This window comes from Grus americana, chromosome 19 (assembly GCF_028858705.1).
Source record: "Grus americana isolate bGruAme1 chromosome 19, bGruAme1.mat, whole genome shotgun sequence".
NCBI classification, from domain to species: Eukaryota; Metazoa; Chordata; class Aves; order Gruiformes; family Gruidae; genus Grus; species Grus americana.
This window is the reverse complement of record NC_072870.1, coordinates 5,067,394-5,086,508: the sequence shown is the minus strand read 5'-3', so window position 1 is coordinate 5,086,508 and position 19,115 is coordinate 5,067,394. Positions and strand designations below refer to the sequence as shown.

Below are 19,115 nucleotides of genomic sequence, written 5' to 3'. Positions count from 1 at the left end.
AGAGAGACAATTCAAAGTTATAATACAAGGAGGAACAGAGAAAAGAAAGCGGCAAAGAGCCATCCCTGGGTGAAGGCCTGACCAAGCACAGATGCGCAACCACTGCTCCGGCCCTCACTGCATCTTGTAACGGCAACGGAAATACTTCAAGAAGTGGGTCATCTGCAGGGTTAAAACTAAAACAGCTGTCTTGCTCTCCTCTGCTGCTTGACACACAGAGGATAGCCCGTAACTCTGTCCTCAAATTTCAAAGGTGGTTGTTATGAATGGTAAAAAAACCCCACCATCAGTCATTTTACTATATATTGAAATGTGCTGGCTATCTACCAGGTATAGCCAAAGCAAGTCCTCTGGAGAAATCCTGTCAACTGCTCTTTTACATTTAATAAAAAGGCACGGCATGCATAAATTGAAGGCAAAGTATGCAGCACTCTGCCTTGTGGCAAGATTAAGCTGCATGCTACAGCTTGTAATTTCTGTGGTCCATTAGGCTGAAAGATGAATGGCTACAACTTCCTTCATTTCACAGGAGACTCGCTAACCTGCACGGCTCTGCGTTAGACAAACGGCAAGACGTGCCTTCTGCACAAAGGAGCTGCAGAGGTGCCACCATCCTCTACTGTGGAGGTTCAGCATTTAGGACATCAAACCTCGAAATGAATCCAGCACTAAAGCTCTTTAGATATAAACACTGCACAGCTACCCTCAAATCCCATCATTGGCATACAAAGGGGGGGTTCCCAGCAACAACGCTAACTCAGGCTCAAAGTCTCCCAGTGTTACTAGAATTCTGGAGAGAAATTTAAGTTGGAACCAGGTCTCTAGGGGCCCACTGGTCCAAGTCCCTGCTCAAATCCCCCCCTGCCACAGCTACTGGTCCAAGCTACAGCCAGCCACCAGCCCTTCAGAAAGCTCTGGGAAACGGGGTGGCTGAGCCAAGCTGGAGAAATCAGTTGACTTCTCCTCCTTGCCCACATCTCCACAAGCATCAGTGCCACTATACAGGGAGCGCTTTTGCCAAAACACCTAAGGAGCAGCTAGAAAGGACTCGGGGTGTTATATGGCCCCCAAAACTTGAAGAGCTGAAGGCTTCAAAATCTATTAATTTCAGTCATTGCTTCAAAACCTCAGTTAAAACAACTGGGGAGGCATTCAAAGATCAAGACAGGTGAAGCAGAAAGCTCGAGACCAGCATGAGAAGCCATGGCTGCAGAAACCCCACAGAGGCCACTTCTGAAAGAGTCGCACTGTTGAGGACTGCACAAATGATGTGAAGCCTTTGGATGACACCCGACGTGGCAACATCAACACCGCGTCCTGGATAGCACCACCACCTTCATGCTCCAGAAAGCTCCAAAAGCCAATTTCTCTGCAGGGACGTTTTAAAGACTTTAATTTGAAACCTAACCTCAGACCACCGTTGCAAGTCAGACCGCCCAAGGAATACCCGCAGCCATACAGCGAACAGCGTGGACTTAAAGCTTTCCTGTAGCACAGCAATTACTCACTGTGTAGAATTCATTAGCTCCGTGTTTATATGCATTTCCTCGGTTCAACACACAAAGGCTGATTAAACCAACAGCCAAGAAATCTCATGCAAATACTAATTTATGAAAACTTCTGCATCTTCACTGTGCAAGTGCTCTCAAAAGCTGAGCGAGACCGTTAGGTCTAACAATTAAAAATAGCTTTGGGCACTGAATGTCAGCTTGACAACTCCATACTACTGCCCATTCACCCTACCCACTCAGGGTAACAGCAACACAGTGTCGTGAGAAGCAAACTCGCGACCTCACCAAGCTGCAGGGCTGACAGTGCAACAAGTTTATGTCATTCTCCATTTCATTCCTAGGAGATAGTAACAATCTGCACTACCAGAAGTCCAAGATATGTAGTTGTAAAATCTTGTAAAATAAATCTAAACCCGGATTTTCTTCTCACCCTCTGTAGGAGGTGGAGTTCTTGGAGTCTCTCAGAAGGTATTCAGAAATTATGATGGAAGACCTGTCACATCCACAACTTAAAAGGAATTGCTTTAGGAACTGAAAAGTTGCTTGACCTTTATAGATGAGATTAATTCATGACTGTAAGTATGCAATGTTCAGTGAAACTTTGAGAACAGCCTGTGGGCAGCAGTTTCTTGCCCTAATTCATGCCCAGCAAGACCAGAAAGAGAAAACAAGAATCCAGCTCCTTTTAATCAGAAGACAAAACCACTGTGAGTTGCCAGAGCTTTACCTGAGTAAGCAACCGAAACACTCACAGTCAGCAAGAAAAAACAGTAATTGTGTTTTGCTTTTTTCCTCATTTCATCAACTTCAGAAGACTGGCAAAAACAAGACCTCAGTGAAAAGCAGACAAACAAAATTAAAGAGCCTTCACCATAGTCAGAAAACCATCAGATCCCACCAGTCCCATATTCACCTAAGCATTTACCTTTCACTCCAGTAATACCTGACACCAGCCCAGGATTACCTCCCATCCCTGCACGGCCAAAGGAGCTCAGTGTCTATAACATTACTTCACTGATGGCAAGTTTGTGTGCAGCCCTGAAAGAGAGAAAAGCGCTCTGCAGCGCAGCACTGCACTCAACGTGCTCTTTGACTGAACGAGCAGCATTTCTGACAGCGAGATATGCGGAGGGTTTGCTCACCTGCTCTGTCATTAATGCTCATTATAGCCTGAAAACTGCGACTCTTCCTGAAGTGCCATGGAGAGGCTCAGCCCCACGCACACAGTAATAAACAGGATAATGGCACATTAGGAGAGAGAACAAGTGATTAAGAGTGGTCACAGCATTCAACTCAGAATAGCCAGGCTTCTGCGATAAGATAGCAGTATTTACTTGAAGGTCAAAACATGTATTTACAGAAGCTTTAGCTCCAATATAGAGAGTAATGTTTTAGAGAGGGCTATAAAAGCAAGTTGTTCCCGCAGGCAAATAATCATTTTAGGTGATGCCAAAGGTTCATAAAAGACTGGGGTGGCAATAATAATTTTAAAGGAAATATTGGACTTACAAAAATCATTCTAAGTAGAAGCATAAAATCATTCTTTTAGCTTGATTTGCAATAACCAAATTGATGCCATCTAGGTCACTGCTGAGCATTAAAAAAAGAAATTCAGACTTATATAGAAGTGCTGACCATAACTCCATCACTGAATTCCATATTATAATTAAAATCCTGCTCCAATTTTTGTTCTCTGTGAAATTAATACAGTTTTTCAAAATCGAGATCTCAGTATTTGAAAACAAATGCATTTGAAATATCTTTACAAACAAGCTCACTCATTTTTTTTGTTAGAAATTAATTAACATTTATTCCCTTTGAGAGACTCAGCACCTGACTACTACTTTCTGACCCAACTCTTCTTCAGCACGAGCTAGCGCAGACAACTCCAACATAGCACCCAGCTAAAATGAACTAAAATCCCCCACAAGGATTGTATTTGGGATTGAGGTGAGCATTAATGGCTGCCTCAAACTGCTGTTACGCATGGTCTCAGGTCAGCAGTGCAGGGTCCTGACACAAAGGCAGCTGGGCCCATCATCCCCTCCTGCGCTCGGCTTTATTGCTTCTAATTAGTCCGGAGCGGGAGATAAGCTGAACTTGGCACATCAAGACTTCTCACTAGCAGACTTGGCTTCATGGTGGCAACTTGTGTGGGCACCAGCACCTGCAAAGCTCCCCCCAGGGCTACTGCCCCAGCCCCTCCGAGGATGGGCGGTGTGTTACTGGGGGAACTGGAACGGACACAGTGAATCAGGAACAGAGGGGTTTTTTGCACTATGCCAGACTCATTAACACTGTCATCTAAACTGGTCAGCTGCAAACCAGAGAGCAAGGTGACCCAGCAATGGAGGGCAGCTGTAAAACTACTACCTTTAAAGTTTTTAAATTGTATTTTAAACTGATTCCGTATACTGCCAAACACAGCACAACAAGCTCTGTCTTGAAAATATTTATAAAAAGATAAAGTATATTTCTAGAAGAAAGCAATCATTAGATTGGAATAAATAAATAAATACCCATCTTTGAAGTGATTTTAATCTAATCTGGCTGCAGGATATAATCTTAATGGCACATGTACTGCAGGACGCTCTATGAAATAGCAGGTTTAGACACATGAACAGATTTATTAATAATTAAATCAAAGTATGTTAAGCTTAAGAGGGATTTGCAGTGCTTGGGATTTGGGGGTAAATGGTCACATCCCCACAATGACTATTACATTTGGCCTTACCTGCACATCAGGGTGGTTTTTGGTCCAGGCAGCACAGTCCCCTGCACTGATTTTCAGAGTAAGTCCTGTCACCGCCAAGGCTCACTGGGTAGGACGGAAGAACTCACCTCCACCCACTGCCCAGGGACACCCTCCCTGCAGAGCTAAGAATCAGTTCCAGTAACTTACCCTGATATTGCTTTTCTGGACCAAAGAGAGCTGTTATTTCCTGCCTGACATTGAAAGTTTAGTGTCACCCCTGCCAGAACCAGTGCTCCTCAGGCCAGTGGGTACTTTTACAAGCTAGAGCAAAACCTAGGTGTAAAGCAACTCGGCACTACTAGGAAATTTCTAATACTCTAACACAGCTTTATCATTATATAAACAGACCACATATGCAGAGTTATTGCCAAGTTCTTAAATACACCAGTCTCTGAAGCTCCCAAGAGGCCTTACAGGGTAAGCACACAAAAGAAACACTCCCCACAAACCATCCCCAGCCAGTGAAATATGGGAAACTGAGCTGGTTTAGACGAAAGCAAGCTGGTGAAGTCTAAAGTTAGGTTCCTGAAAGTAAACACGCATGTTTGAAATTCCACGATTAACTGTGGGCTTGTTCACAAAGCTTGGGGCTGGGAGGAAGCAGGAGCATCTACCCACACACAAAAGAAAAGCCCCAAACTATTCCAAGTTTCCAGCACCCTGGGGTCCTGTAAGCCGTGCGAGGGTTGTTAAGAGCTTGTGGCTGGGCTGATACGCTTCGCTTCTCCTCGTTATTCACAAGGTAGCCCCGTGAAATTCCATAAACGCTGGCGGGATTTACGGCAACCCCCAAGCGCACGCGGCACATTCCAAGTTCAGCCTATATAAATGCTGCAAACAAAACCAAAAAACTAACTCTGGGTTGTAAAGTTTCTCTGGTACTAATGTCTGTAAGAGCTTGCCAGGAAATGTAATTGAATCTGGGCCAATTTTCATGCTCCAAGGGAAACTCAGTGTCTCATTTACCCCCCGGCAGGCTGCTCAAGACCAAATGAGACTCATTCCTTTTCCCTCTCCCAAAGTAACCTAAAATCTAGGGGTTTCAAAAATTTGTTCGTATCAACTGCTAACACTGACCCCCCCCCTCAACCTCTGTGTTCAATACGATTCCTTCCAGTCAGCCGTGCCTTGCTTGACAGTGTCTAGGCTGATCCTGCAGGCTTCCTGCCTTTCTCCAGCCCTAACCCCCCCTTTATTCTTGGGCACTTACCAGAATGGCCCTTTCCCAGGACTGCTGAAAAGCCAGAGATAAATCTTACCATTTCCTGGAACAAAATTACCAAACTAGCACTGTATTCACCACCGGCTGGTATCACATCCTCTTAATGTTTTATAAATGGAAAACTGCAAAATAATGCGCAGAGAGGCAGTCTTTTGAAATGGCAATAAATCACAATAGCATCAAGTATACTTGGGGGTAAATAAATAGGAAGACTGAACAATAGGAAGTCGCCTTTTGTAACAAGCGCAGTGCACCGTCAGCATCTGCCAGCACAGGACCTTTTGGCTTTCTGCATTCAGGTGGACCTTTTGTAGAGCCTTGCAACAGTTTCAATCAAAATCAATTTTTGCTTCTTGCCGTTTAATTAACTATGATTTTGCTTGTAAACCATTTCACCTTTTAGGCTGACCTCCATTTATAATGTTACTCAGGCAACAAAATTAAATAGTTTGGAGGGGAAGGCAGAGAGAATTTAAATGTATGTGTGGTGCTTCGGGAGAGGGGAGGCACCTGCTGCAGCTCTGCTCCTCTCCCCGAGCTGGGGTGGCAATGTGCAACAAGGAAGAAAATGAAGCAGCTTTGGGGTAACAGCACTTAAATGGAATATTGTTCATATCACACTCCTCATGCCCAAGGGCTACCACTAAAGGCTTCCAGGTTAGCAATTTTGAACAGGATGTAGCGCAGTAAAAAAAGCCAAGGCGGCAGCTCTCGGCTTCAGGCGAGCAGGTACTGCCGCGTGTGACATCAGCTCCATCAAATTCACTCTTCGGATAAAACAGAGCAAGCTCAAGGTTATGATCTTAGAGTTTAAAAAGCCTTTTTTTAGGTCGGCCCCAAGAGATTATTTTAAAACACAGTACTACGCATCTGCTGAAGAGTAGAACAGTTGGCTTTAATTGTAAAATGGATTTTTACATAGCTTCTGACCTTTCATCTAATTGAGGCCTAAAGAAGAAAAAAAGAGGAAAAACTATACGTCACTTCAGTTATTAAAATCCATCAAGCTCAGACTTTAGCCTTGGGATAACCACAGCCAAAAAATTGACTTGCAAGTAATTATCACTGCTATCTGCAATAAAAGTTAATTGGACATAATTGAACTAAAGCCCTAATCTGAATGAAGCTGTTGCTGGCAAGAAGCCTGCTCCTGCCTGCACTTTGCAAATGAAACTGCTAGCAGTAAAATGGACAAACACGAGGCTGCTCTTACAGTCTGCCCACTGCAAATCACAGGGCAATTCTGCAAAGAGCTCGTTAGCTGGGCCAAGATAAAGCCATTAAGAGGGCCCGTCCTCAGCAAACACACCCTTCGACAACACCCAAACACCACCAAGGTGTAGAGTTTGAAAAACAAGTTTCAGTTTTACTGACCTCTTAATTACACCGACTGAAACGTAAAGTTCGTGTCACAAGACGCTGGTTTCATCAGCCCCCGAACACTGTAAATACCGGTACAAATAATGTACTTTTTGAGCACATAAAGATACCAACTCAAAAGGTTTTCAGTGCTGATAATTTACCACCTTCATGCAGTTCAATAGCCTTTCCTGATGTAGGACCAGCTTCTTTCATCTCTGCAGCGGAGCAGACAATTAGCTGCTTTTTGTGCTCAGCCCATGCAGGTGGCTGGGGGAAGGGAGCGTTAAACTAAATTCCTGCTGATTCGTCCATTTATATTTTGCATTTTTGTTAACTAACAGACCAGAAAGCGGTCGTCATCCCCCATACTACTTTAGAACTTCCTTCCAATTTTAATTATTAACACTCTACCCTTCACCAAAGCATATCAAAGCACTTAACAAACATTACTGAAGCCACATAACCACTCTGAAATGGGCAAAAATTGCACACAACTCTTTTCACAGAGGCTTAAGATTTTTTGACCACATTTATGTTAGAAGACTGGTGTCCTGATAATGGGTTAGCCTGTGACAGAAGAGATCGAGGGAAGTATCTGGCTCACCACAGGTTCCTGACGTCATTTTGGATGAAGCATTTAATCACCCAATGCCGTGGTCGCTCCTTGTTAAAAGGACAGCAGTGGGTGACAGTTTTCTACCACTGAAGATGGCCATGAAGATAAATGAAACTGCAGAGCATTCAATACCACCTTGACTTCTCACATCAGGCTTACAAGGTCATGATCCAGGCAGTCTCATGGGGAGAACTGGAAGCAGACCACCCTTCCCTCTCCTCAGCACCATTTGCTCACCACCGCTCCTCTGCATTTTCATGGCTCAGAACAGAACTTCTTAGCTCAAGAAAGCTGCAACAGAGAACCAGTGACATCAATTCCCTTTCATGACCCAAATCAGTGGCTTATTTTACTTTGCTAAAAGCCCTCACCTCTTTTTAAGCCTATTTTTAGATTTAACTCCGTATTCTGCAACGTGGCAGGAGCTGACAGACAACACAGGCATAAGTAGGTCTTGCCAGGTGTTGCAGGCCGCTTCTAAGGCGAAGGAAAGATGTAGAAAAGACAAGTCAGGACGATTGTAAGGCCTGGCCAAAGCTTCAAAGGAGCATTTCTGGCTGTGCTTGAAACACATATGCTAGTGGTCAGTTATGAGACAGATGAGATACTACTTTTACCATGGGAACATATGGAAGAAATAGGAAAATCGACCTGCCTGAAGTCAAAAGCGATTTGAATAACTTTGTATCTGCCGCCTCTGAATTTTCACTACACTAAAGCACTCTGACCTTTAATTCATTTTCTTTCTCCTTTTATATGGTAACTTCCAACTCCAAGTTTTTAATGTGGTACTGGTGGGAAACAGAGACGAAGAATCAGTCTGGAATGTATCTTTGTTACGTTTCACAGTGCATGGTCATTTAGGAGAGGGAGCAAAGGATGCTACAGTTGAACTACAGCAGTCGAGCAGAGGCCAGGTAAATACAGCGTTATCATCAAAATCATAACTCGCACAGGATATTAGGCTTACATTTGTATTTTCAAAATGCAAAACAGACTCCCTACCCATCACTGTAACATTCACAGATGACACTATTTTCTTCAACAAGATACTGAGGCACAAACATTCCTTCCTCCAAAACATCCATTATCCTTAGGGCAAACTAAACCCACCTTCTTCCTACATGCTCGAGCAGCTTCTATAATATCACAGCAGCTACTATTAAAAAAGGAACAGACTTACAGATACAAGTGTGCATGTTTTCATGTGAACATGACAGTATTAAGGTTAGCTGAGATGACTTCCATCCAAAGCAAAACCAGAACAGCCCAGCAACTACCAAACTACAGGATGCTGCTAACACGTACCCCAACGGAGGCATCACGCATTCCCACCAACAGACATTCTCCATCCTCGTATGCAACTTCCTTCTGCATTCAAGTGATAAGAAACCAAAACGCACATCGACCCCTTTCCCATAGCGGAGAGTCTGCAGTTATAACCTCAACATCATCAGCAAGAACATGTACTGCATCAGTGTTATGTGCAGCTTTCCTACGTGCTCAAGGTCTGGGAGAAGCATGAGGTTGTAATTCTGAGCTTTACCAGAAAGGACAAGCAAAAGCTGTGAGCTTCCTCATGCCACTCTCGGCCAGAATTTCTCCCTCTCAACTTCCTTGCCTTCCTAGATGTGAAAAGGAAGCTTTTCTTAAGTACAGCAAACAGCTGCTTAGGTGAAGGGGAAAAGAAACATTAAATAGTTCCCTCTCCAGTGGCTGCTTCGCACAGATCACCATTATCATTATCTTCTCTCATTCCACACTTACTCTACAAAAGCCTAGAATTAAAGTCTTAATCATGACTTACAGAAATCCTTGTGGCTGCACACGACAGAAGGATGACAGTTTTTCCTTCTGAAATATCGTTAGAAGTTATAGATTATGACAGTTCCTTGAGTAGGAAAGTAGCTATCTTTCCCTGTTTATTACAAGCTGATTATTTCAAAAAAACATTTTTTCAGAGCTAACTTTGAACAAATTTTACCTCTATGCAACACACAAACAACAAACCAGGCATTTGTTAGATATTGAAAAATATGCTTTGAGTCCTGTTTTAAAAATAGATTCACTTGAAAATGAGAAATATTTGCAAATAAGATGAGGCAGAATGAATTAGACTTCATACAAAACAAAAAACTGAACTTGCATATTAAGGAAAAAAAAAAAAAAAAGTGACTCACTTGTGGCCCAGGTGTGCCGGTGGTGTGTGAACACAAGCAGGCAGGCTCACGGGAGGGGAGGAAGATGGATTCCAGTTTGCATTGGTTATGCACGTGTACCAGTTTGACCTGTACAATTACACTGTTTGGTTTAGTATTTAGCTCTTTGGATACTGAATTAAGGTCTCGCCTATGGCGAAATTTTAACAGCCTATTTACAAAGCAAGTGAGGAACTATACAGCAGATTTTTATTTAAGATACAAAATTGGAGATCTCTAACTGTGCACTGTGTCAGAGCTTCCTGCCGGACCACAAACACATCAGCTCTTAGATACACACTTTACCATTTGTAAGGACAAGGCAAGACCTTCTTCTGTAGCTGGAGATATTGTGCAGCCTACCGTAAAGATGAAAAGTATTCCAAGAACCTCAAACAGAAGATGCAACACAAGCACCAAACACTCAGCAGCAGCAAACATAAGCCATCAGGTGAATACCAAAGAGCTGGACCAGACACTGGGATGGCGTTTTCCCATCAACCTTCAGAATGAGGTGCTGGTGCCCCGCTGGCTTGTCCTGACACAGACCTAGTGTCCTTATCAATCTTCCAAGAAACTCAAAGGTCATTTCATAACAACCCAACAGAAGAAAGGACAAGAAATACATCAATTGTGAGATACTGTAAAAAGTCTTTGCTATTCTCAGTGCTTTCCTGAGAAGCATGAAAAGGGGCGAGTTGCACAGCTGGCAGTTCAAAACAGCAACATGAGTGTGCAGGATGTTTTCAAAACCTCTGCACATCACAAGCACCAGAAATTTTTGTCTGCAGACCTGATAAAATATTTCAGCGCAATCTCACCTGACTCCAACAGCCGCCAACACATCACCTTCATCCAAAGTTTACATTCACAAAAGATTTATTTTTTCATGGTAAGTTTTACTGACTACAGGTGAGCAGGAGATTTTTGCTTGCTTTTGTGCATCATTCTTCCTCTGCACTTGCCTTTTTCTTTTAAAAAAACCCAACGCATGCACATGGCAATAAGTAAATTGTACGGACAGGACACAGAGTCAGTTATAACTGTACTACAGTCAGTGAGACATCCCTTTGCATGGTAAACACAACCTGGCTGCGTGGGCAAGAAGAGAACAAATACTGCTACTGCAGCCCGTACGGCTGTACCTCAATGGCAAACACAGCACAAACCCGCCTGTGTGAACACTGAGCTCCTGACAACCTGGGCTGTAACTGTCACAGGCAGCCCTGACCTCCACGGTGCATCTCGTGCTAAAAGGCAGCACAGCCCCTCTGAACACTGTGTGAGAGTCTGGTCAAGTGTATACTAGAGATGGTTACTCAGGCAATCCCCAGAGTATCACTTTATTTTAATTTCCAGACAATTTGTCTTTCTAACCACGGAATTGCTACAGTCAACAAATTCAAAAGGTAAATTTTTCTACCTTCAATTAACTGCATTAGTACTGTTTATAACTATGTGATTGATAAATGCTCTACAGAAGCTGTAATTAATGTATTTTTTTCCTTGGAACACATACTGAACCCCGTGGCGCTCAGACACTTAATGAAAAGCAATTTATCAACTTGCTTTGAATAGCTGAATCTGACTCCTTAATGCAGAGAGAAACACACTTTGCTTTAAGCACTACTACGCTGAAAAAGTAATGTGTGCTGCAACATTACGGATGCCATCAGACAGAGTTTGGATTTTGATCGGGATGACAGCGACCAGAGTGCTCATCTCGCTGAGAAACTGGGTATGATTTAGTAGGGCTTAGCTGGGATCCTCTCCCTCGGGATGCTGCTGATTTGCAGATGTGCTTTTCCAGGATGGAGGTCAGGAGTGCCTTTTCAGGACACCGGACAAAGTTCCAAATTCTGCTGCGCCTGCGCGGCTGGTAGCCTCCTCATCACTCCTCATGCCGAGCGGCACTGGCACGCTCGCCAGGAAGCAGCAGCTCAGCGTATTTCAGCCTGGACATGTGTTCAGCTGCTCACAAAGCGGACAAAAATAAAGTGCTTACAGAGTGTTTGAATGCTAATTTCTCAAATTGAGCGCTGCTTTGTATAGTTGACATATGCAAAAAAAAAAAAAAAAAGGCATTTAGAAGGAAAGGCTTGACATCACAGACAATTTTATGTTGGTATTAACCACTGGGGGGATTAACCAACCTTCAAAGCCTAAAATCTAAACTCACATTTCTGGCAGTATAGGTTACAAATACCCAATATAGAAACTGGCCTGTACTCCATGTGGCAGACTGAACGTAAGGATTACATATTTCCATTGCACATGTTAAGTCTGTTTCCCATTCCTGTAGTGTCTTGGTCTCTTCCATTTGTCTTTTGATGCAGATAAAAGCCAATGCAGATTGCAACTGCTGATACAGAGAAAGGCGCAAGACACGGTGCGCCTTTGGACTAAGGAAAAAAAAGGACTCAGGTCCAGACTGCTAGAGCATGTCAAGAGATTGTCTTTGAAACTACAAAACTAGAAATGAAAGCGCTGCATTTTTATTTGATTTGATCAAAGCGACTGGAGGGGAGGGGGAGAAATCACATCCTACAGATGAAGGCTAAAATTTAACTACTTCACACATAATGCAGGACCAGCTGATCCCATATAGACATAAATAAAGAGAGAAAACAAAGAGGTAAAGTCACTCTTGCTCTGAATATGCTGCTTCCACAGATCGCTGCTTCAGGCTCTGCCAAAGAGCAACAGGAACCCATTTCAAAGCCAGAAAGACAGAGGAAGTGTGTACCCAGCACTGTTGCCACTGGCATACATTTTCAGTCTCCAGTGAAGAGTAGAGGAGTGAGCTCCTGTCAAATCAGAGAAAACATACTCCAAATGTAATGGCTATTTGAATAAATAACCGATTACTCCCTGTGTGACACTGTTCCAACGATCTGACTGCGGGATACCGGCAAACCATGGCAATCTTCCGGAGGAGGACGGCTTTGTACTGCAAGCTGCAAAGGGACAAGACTGTCATTCTCTTCGAATGGAGCATCCGCTCTGATACGTGCTCAGCACCAGGAGAACAAGGCTTTGCAGAAGTACAAATTGCACTACAGGTAGCAGCCTTGCAGATCCCAAATAGCAGCACAGAAAAAAACAGATACCTATCGCTGCCATGCTCCCTAAGAGAAAGGATTTTAAATATCTACTGGATAGGCTGTGTGCTCATGGAAATTTCTAACTGCAGAAGGTGAACGATTTAGATTGCCTCTGGGCTAAAATGATCTAGGTCTTTGCCTTTCACTAAAAATTAAGCAGAAGTCATTTTAACGAGTGAGGCAGACAACAATCTTGCACAGGAGATCAAAAAGTTCTCCAGATGTTTATTTTAAATGAAATTCAGAAGCCAGTATAAGCCAGATTTTAAACACTGAATAATCCTTACCATAATTTGCATGAGAAAAACAGGAAAAAAGGTTCCATCCTCCCGCTCTGAAAGTCTCCAGGAATGTGCACAGTTAGATTTTGTTCCTAGACTCTTCAGATGAGAATGTGAAATATGAACAGCCCCACGCTGCAATCTGATGGCTGTTAAGCATGTTTCTCCCCTGCGCTATATGCTTCGATAGAGGTTCAACACACACATACGGGGGCACCCCATGTGAAGGAAGCCTTTGACCTTTCTCACCAAGACTATTCAAAATTATGGATCAAAAAGTGTCTAAAAATGTCAGCCCTAAATCTTAAACTACTCCTCATCTTGCTACTTCACTGAATGACTCCTGATTGTGCAAAGGCAGAATATTCAGGGGTAAATCTAAGTAGCTTGGGTGCTATGCTGACAATATCTCTGGAGAGAGGAAGAGAAGAGAGGACAGATTTCCAATAGCTCAGATGCTTCTCTGTAAGGAAAGCTGCTACACAGCAAGAGAGATAAATAGAGAAGGAAAGGAACACGCCTGAGAACTTTTACCAAGGTCACATCAGGATGCTGAACACTACCCATCTGCAGGGGAAGATTTAGATGCCTATCCTACTACATATATCCATTCGCTTGCTGGCAGCAACAGTCCTCATTAAACCAAACAGTTCTAACCATGAAAGAAGGACATTAGGAAGACGACATTAGCTAACAAATACAAAAGGAAAACCAACAGAGCCAGTCCTGGATGGGTGCCCTTTGCAGGAAAACACAGTCCTGCGGTGTACGCAGAGCCCCGACACAACTCAGGAACAGGCAACACAGGCTATCCCAGCCAAAGGGATGGACAACTCTGCTCTAACCAATGCTAACGGCTTCTAGCTTGCAGCAGAGAGGAGATTCTGTACCCACTTGGGCAAGAGCAGAACCAGGACCCCATCAGAAACGTGAGGTTTTATGACTTCGCTGCTATGCAGGGTCACCTACACGTTGCAGTTCCTCATTGCTTTGAAATCAGGGCTGTGGACACGTGGCAGACCACTGCAGACAGCCACGAAGAAAAAGCCCTGCCCGCAAAATATTTTATCAGTTACTGCTGTGCCCTTAACAAGAGTGTTTCTTGCCCGTTTCAGCGATCTGAAAGACACGCTGGGCAAAATTTCAAGCTATGACAAAGTGATCTTATCACTTCTGTGCTGTTCTCGCTACACAAGCCCCTGATTCAGCAGCATGTAATAAAATCTTCATTTGCATGAAAAGCACTCTCTGATCACAAAGTCTTCTTTCTGCTCGACAGTCCTCTTCACATCTACACCATAAAGACGCAAGCACCACCATCATTTTGCTGGTGACTAAGGTGGAATATTTTACTGAGGCTTTACTTTGAGAGTCTCTCCATGTTTTAATACAATCTTTTCCTAAAATTGTAACAGTATTTTTGCGTAACACAAAAGCTGCACACGTACAAACTATGCAAGCACTGCAAAGTTCACATAGTACGTTTTCACCTGCACTGTTAATAACTGTGCCACGTGAAGGACATTTCGTATCAGCACACGGTGACCATAAACAGTTCTAACACGTCTTTAGCATTCAACAAGCCCAGTCTTTTCCAGTTTGCATTTACAATGTTCAGTGTCATGACATACAGCAATCACGGAGGGTATATTTCAAAAGACAGGAAGGTGTAGCCATGCAAAGAACAATGCTCTGCCTACAAGAAGATTCATTGCTGCCATGGGGTACCAATAAAAACAAGTATCTTGTTATCTTTCTTTACAAAGAGACTGTTAAAGCTTAACTATGTTAGGAAACTTTTTCCTTTGGACTAAATCATGAGCCTAATGTATGTGGGCAACACACACCCCAGCATGTGCAATTAATTGGCTCTCTCCTGATGGTGTGGGAGAAAGTCCACCCTTTCAGAGGCAGGCTGAACCAGCACATGCCCTCTCCTGATTAGAGATCTCTCACCAAGGCCAGCCCCAGCTCCCTGCCCTGTGCCAGGTAACACCACCTCCCATTTTCACCTGTTTGCCAATCATGTCCCACGTATACACCCCAACATCACTGAGCAAACTCAGACAAAACAGAAATACCTTTCATCACCTCAGCCGTGCAGTCCCCATTTAGAAACATTTTCTTTCACGTTAATCCAGTGCCAAAACATTATGATGTACGGTGTGCTGATCCAGAAACAGTGCTAATGATGCTGCTGCCTCCTGTCTATCACCAAACATCTAATCCAGCGCATGGAGATGCAATGATGGCCTTGCGACAACAGGCACTTCAAATTGGGCAGCTCAGCAACACATGTACGCTGAATTTTTGAACAAGCTATTCTAAGCTGCTTTGCTAGCAATTTCTGGCCTGTACAGTTTGAAAGCACACGGTTCTGGCCCTCACAAAGAGCAGACCTGTAAATGACATCTTGAGGATTAAGCTGATTGAGATGCAATTTGCCTAGCAACCATTCATTAAGCAGAGTTCAGAAACAGGCCAGCAATCTATTCCACCTCCTTATCTGAGCAGTAAACAGATAACAGTCTCTACTGTGTCCTCTATTCTCCGGTTCAGACACATTGTAAACAGATTTTTCAGAAGTTTAAACTCCTACAGTAAATCTCAGAGAACAATCCTGCTCTCCGAACACGAGGAATTCAGTTTCACCAAGTGCCTTACAAGCATAAAACAGCTCCAGAGCAAAGGTAATGCAAATCAAATTGTGAATGCATTTGCAGTTCCTGTGCCTCCAATATTTTCTCACGTCAAGCACTAAGAGCCCATCCCAGTCATTAAAAAATAATTAAAAAAAAAATCCAAATGCTTGTGTGATTGAGCATTGCTATTCTGATCACTGAAAAAAAACTCAATAAAAATCTTATTCCCTTCCTTCATCTTCTGGAAGGAATCGATTGGCACTTCCAAAGTCTTTGATAGAGGTTCCCCCCTTCAGAGAAGAAAACTAAAGTCATGTCCTCCCTCCCATTAAGCATTTTTTCCTCATAAAATAAGCAAGACAATGTAAACGTCATCAGTGAAAATCAAACCAGCTATTTCATCTTGAAGAATTTAGCTGAAAAGATTAAGCGAAATCACGATTTTGCATAATTGTTTCCCTGCAAGAAACATCTGATAATATCCCATTCTGCTCCAAAATTAAACAACAAAGATTAGCACGGACGTATTTAATACTATATACCTGAATGGTTTTCCTTTGGTGTACAGTTCTTCTGGGAAATCACTGTGTCATACAGCATGCTATTGCAATTAAATATGCAAGAAAGAAGAATTAAACTGACTATGAATAATTAATACCCTAAAATACTACTTCATAAGGAAAGTCTGGCTGAATATTCCCCCGGATGAGATATACCCAAATACAAGGCACATCAGAACTGGTAGCTTTACTTTTATGATGGAGTCTAAAACACCAAGTAACTGCGGCTGCTACTCATTCAAGAGAAGGTGCCAGCCACTCATGCCTCCTTTCTCCTGCTCACTGCTCCTCGAGCTCCAGAAAAGCTTCAAGAAATGGAATAGTCACTGCACTGCTCATCTACATCTCGGAGGTAAGAGGCTTCCCAAACACTTCCCATTAAAAAGTATAAAGCAATTATCTGACTTCCCAGTAGAGAGAATAAAGCAAATATGATGCAACAATTATTTACATGATAAGATCAGGCTAAGGTTGTGAGAAAAAACAATTTAAAAGGTTTGCAAGAGCTAAAGAATGCGGCTTACTTTCCTAGAATCTATCTTAACGAGAAAGATACCATCAACTCAGAAAGCAGACCTTCCTGTTTCAAGTTTACTGTTTTGGAGGCTACAGAACATCAACTGTAGCAAAGCCATAGTTGGGTGGCTGGGTACAAACTCTCCGTCCCCAGCACAACTCTCCTTTGTAAGTTCCTAGTGAAAAAGACAATTAAAAATAGGCTTTTTTTTCACCAACAGATACCCTAAATCACTTAAACTAATATTTACTGAAGTCCTCACAAAATTGGCATTCAACTCTTGGCATTTTGCACTAGACACTGGTCAGGTCAGCTCTCTGCTAATCGACAGACAATACACTTGTTGCACACATTTAGCTGGAAATCCCCAGTTCCCCTCAGTTTCTCCAAGCAGCACGGCATACAAACAACACCTCGCCGCAGAGCACTACTTTTAGAGATATACATTTGAAATCCAACCAACATTTGTGATCACTGAAGCAGAACAGGGCACTACTACTGTATTTGCTGAAGGTGACAGCCCTACAGTTACAAAGACATGTCTCCCAGCAAAAAGCCCCACGCTGCTCCGGCTGCCAGCTCCGCCACGAGGGTCTCACTCCTGCAGGCTCCAACACTTTTCTCCAAAGCAAACACAAATCGGGTGTCTTTCTGTGCAGAGGCAAAGTCACGTTAGAAGTATGCTAGCTTAATATTAATTTTCTATTAAAAATTAATAGGATTAAATGAAGAGCCAGCAGGCACCAAGACAGTTACTTCGCTGACGTACTCGTTGCCCGGAGGAGCGGGATGCGAAGGACGAGCTGCAACGTTTCTGCAGGATGGTGGCAGCAGGGTCCACGTCCTGGCCAGGACGGGTACAGGGGGGCTGTTCCCCACATCCCCAGCGGGGCCTCGTGCTACACGAGTGCCGTGCCACTCCACTGGTGAGCGGCTTGTCCCTCCAGCCAGAAACTGATGGGGAAAGGGGAGTCCAGAGATCATCCTGGTGAAAACCCCAGCGTCTTCTTGCTTGAGATCCAGTCTTCTGGGCACTGGCTCTAATCCTCGCCCATTTGCACGCGTGCCCCTTTCTCACTGCCAAAATTAATCCCCTTGGCCAATAGAGCATCCTGCAAATACCTAGAGTTTACATAAGCCAAGTTTAACCTTCAGTCCCTATTAATGTTAACAGAATAGAAAAAATTAACCACGGTGCAACAAAAAAGTCTGTATCTGCATTTCTAATTATACAACAAAACACATCACGTGGCAATATTTCCAAGCACCTTGCTGGGAATAAAACAGCCAACGGACTACAGCTTCCATTTTGAGCAGTGGATGCAAGAGCAACCAGCATTGAGGTTGTCAGCATTATGGGATGAGGAGGTGAGAATTAAGGAAAATAAAGTGATGTACATTATCAATGATAACAAAAATGTTAATAATTAGAAAAACAGGCACCTTAAAAATTTAAAATTTCATGATCTCTCCTACTTTTTAATGGTGTAGCCTACTTTTTCCAACCTAATTTGCATGATCAAAATAGACCTCCTGCCAGGAAGCATTAAAATGGCAGCCCCCCATCGAGACAAAACTCCCTTCACCATACAAGACTGAAGGACTAATGACTATTCCTAAAAACATTTAAAATCCATTAAGGTTGTTTAGTAAACATTTATTTAGAATTAGTGGAACTATCAGAATTTTCTTTATCATGCTCTACTAAAGCATTTTATAAAAGCCTTTGACGGAGAAGTAGGTATCCCCCCAAACACCTGTACCATCTCCAATCCTCTCCTAAAAGCTGAGCACCCTCACGCTCCTGCTCTGCACTGCTCTGAACGTTTTACATCCAAAACCCCAAAATACGTTCTCCAATATCAAGCAGATAATTCCCAACAGCTCTTTGGGGTACCAGGCTGGGGAGCTGGAAGCACCCCCCCAAAAATGCATGGCGCAGCTGGACCACAGTACACCAATCCTGCTGACCTCTACACGTGGGAATTAATTCTATCTGCTGAAAAAAAAAAACCAAAAAACCAGGCTAGTATGATAGTAGTATAAATCTCAATATTACTGATGTACTGAAGATTTGGATTCTGGTACAAATACACGGTGCCTTATACAAATTTGTCTGAGCTGTGTGTTATCCTTTCAGTGCCATCTGCGCAAACCCAGAGTTTTATCTAAGCGTTGGAAACTAAAATAAATCATTTTCTCCATATCTGTGATCTTGTTGGAGACAGACGCCACAAACCTGAGAACTGGCTAGTGCAGGCTTGTCTGGTTAGAAATAAAATTACATCCGCATCAATATGATTTATTTTTATTAAAAAATAAGGCAAACCAGACCCTTAATATCAAA

At 43.1% G+C, this 19,115-nt stretch overlaps 1 protein-coding gene across 2 annotated transcripts in view; it reads right to left on the bottom strand.

Annotated features, from left to right (window-relative positions):
* The window catches only part of FAM222B (family with sequence similarity 222 member B), a 37,579-nt gene that overhangs the window by 10,770 nt on the left and 7,694 nt on the right, over nt 1-19,115 (bottom strand). The gene's annotated exons all lie outside the window — the stretch shown is intronic.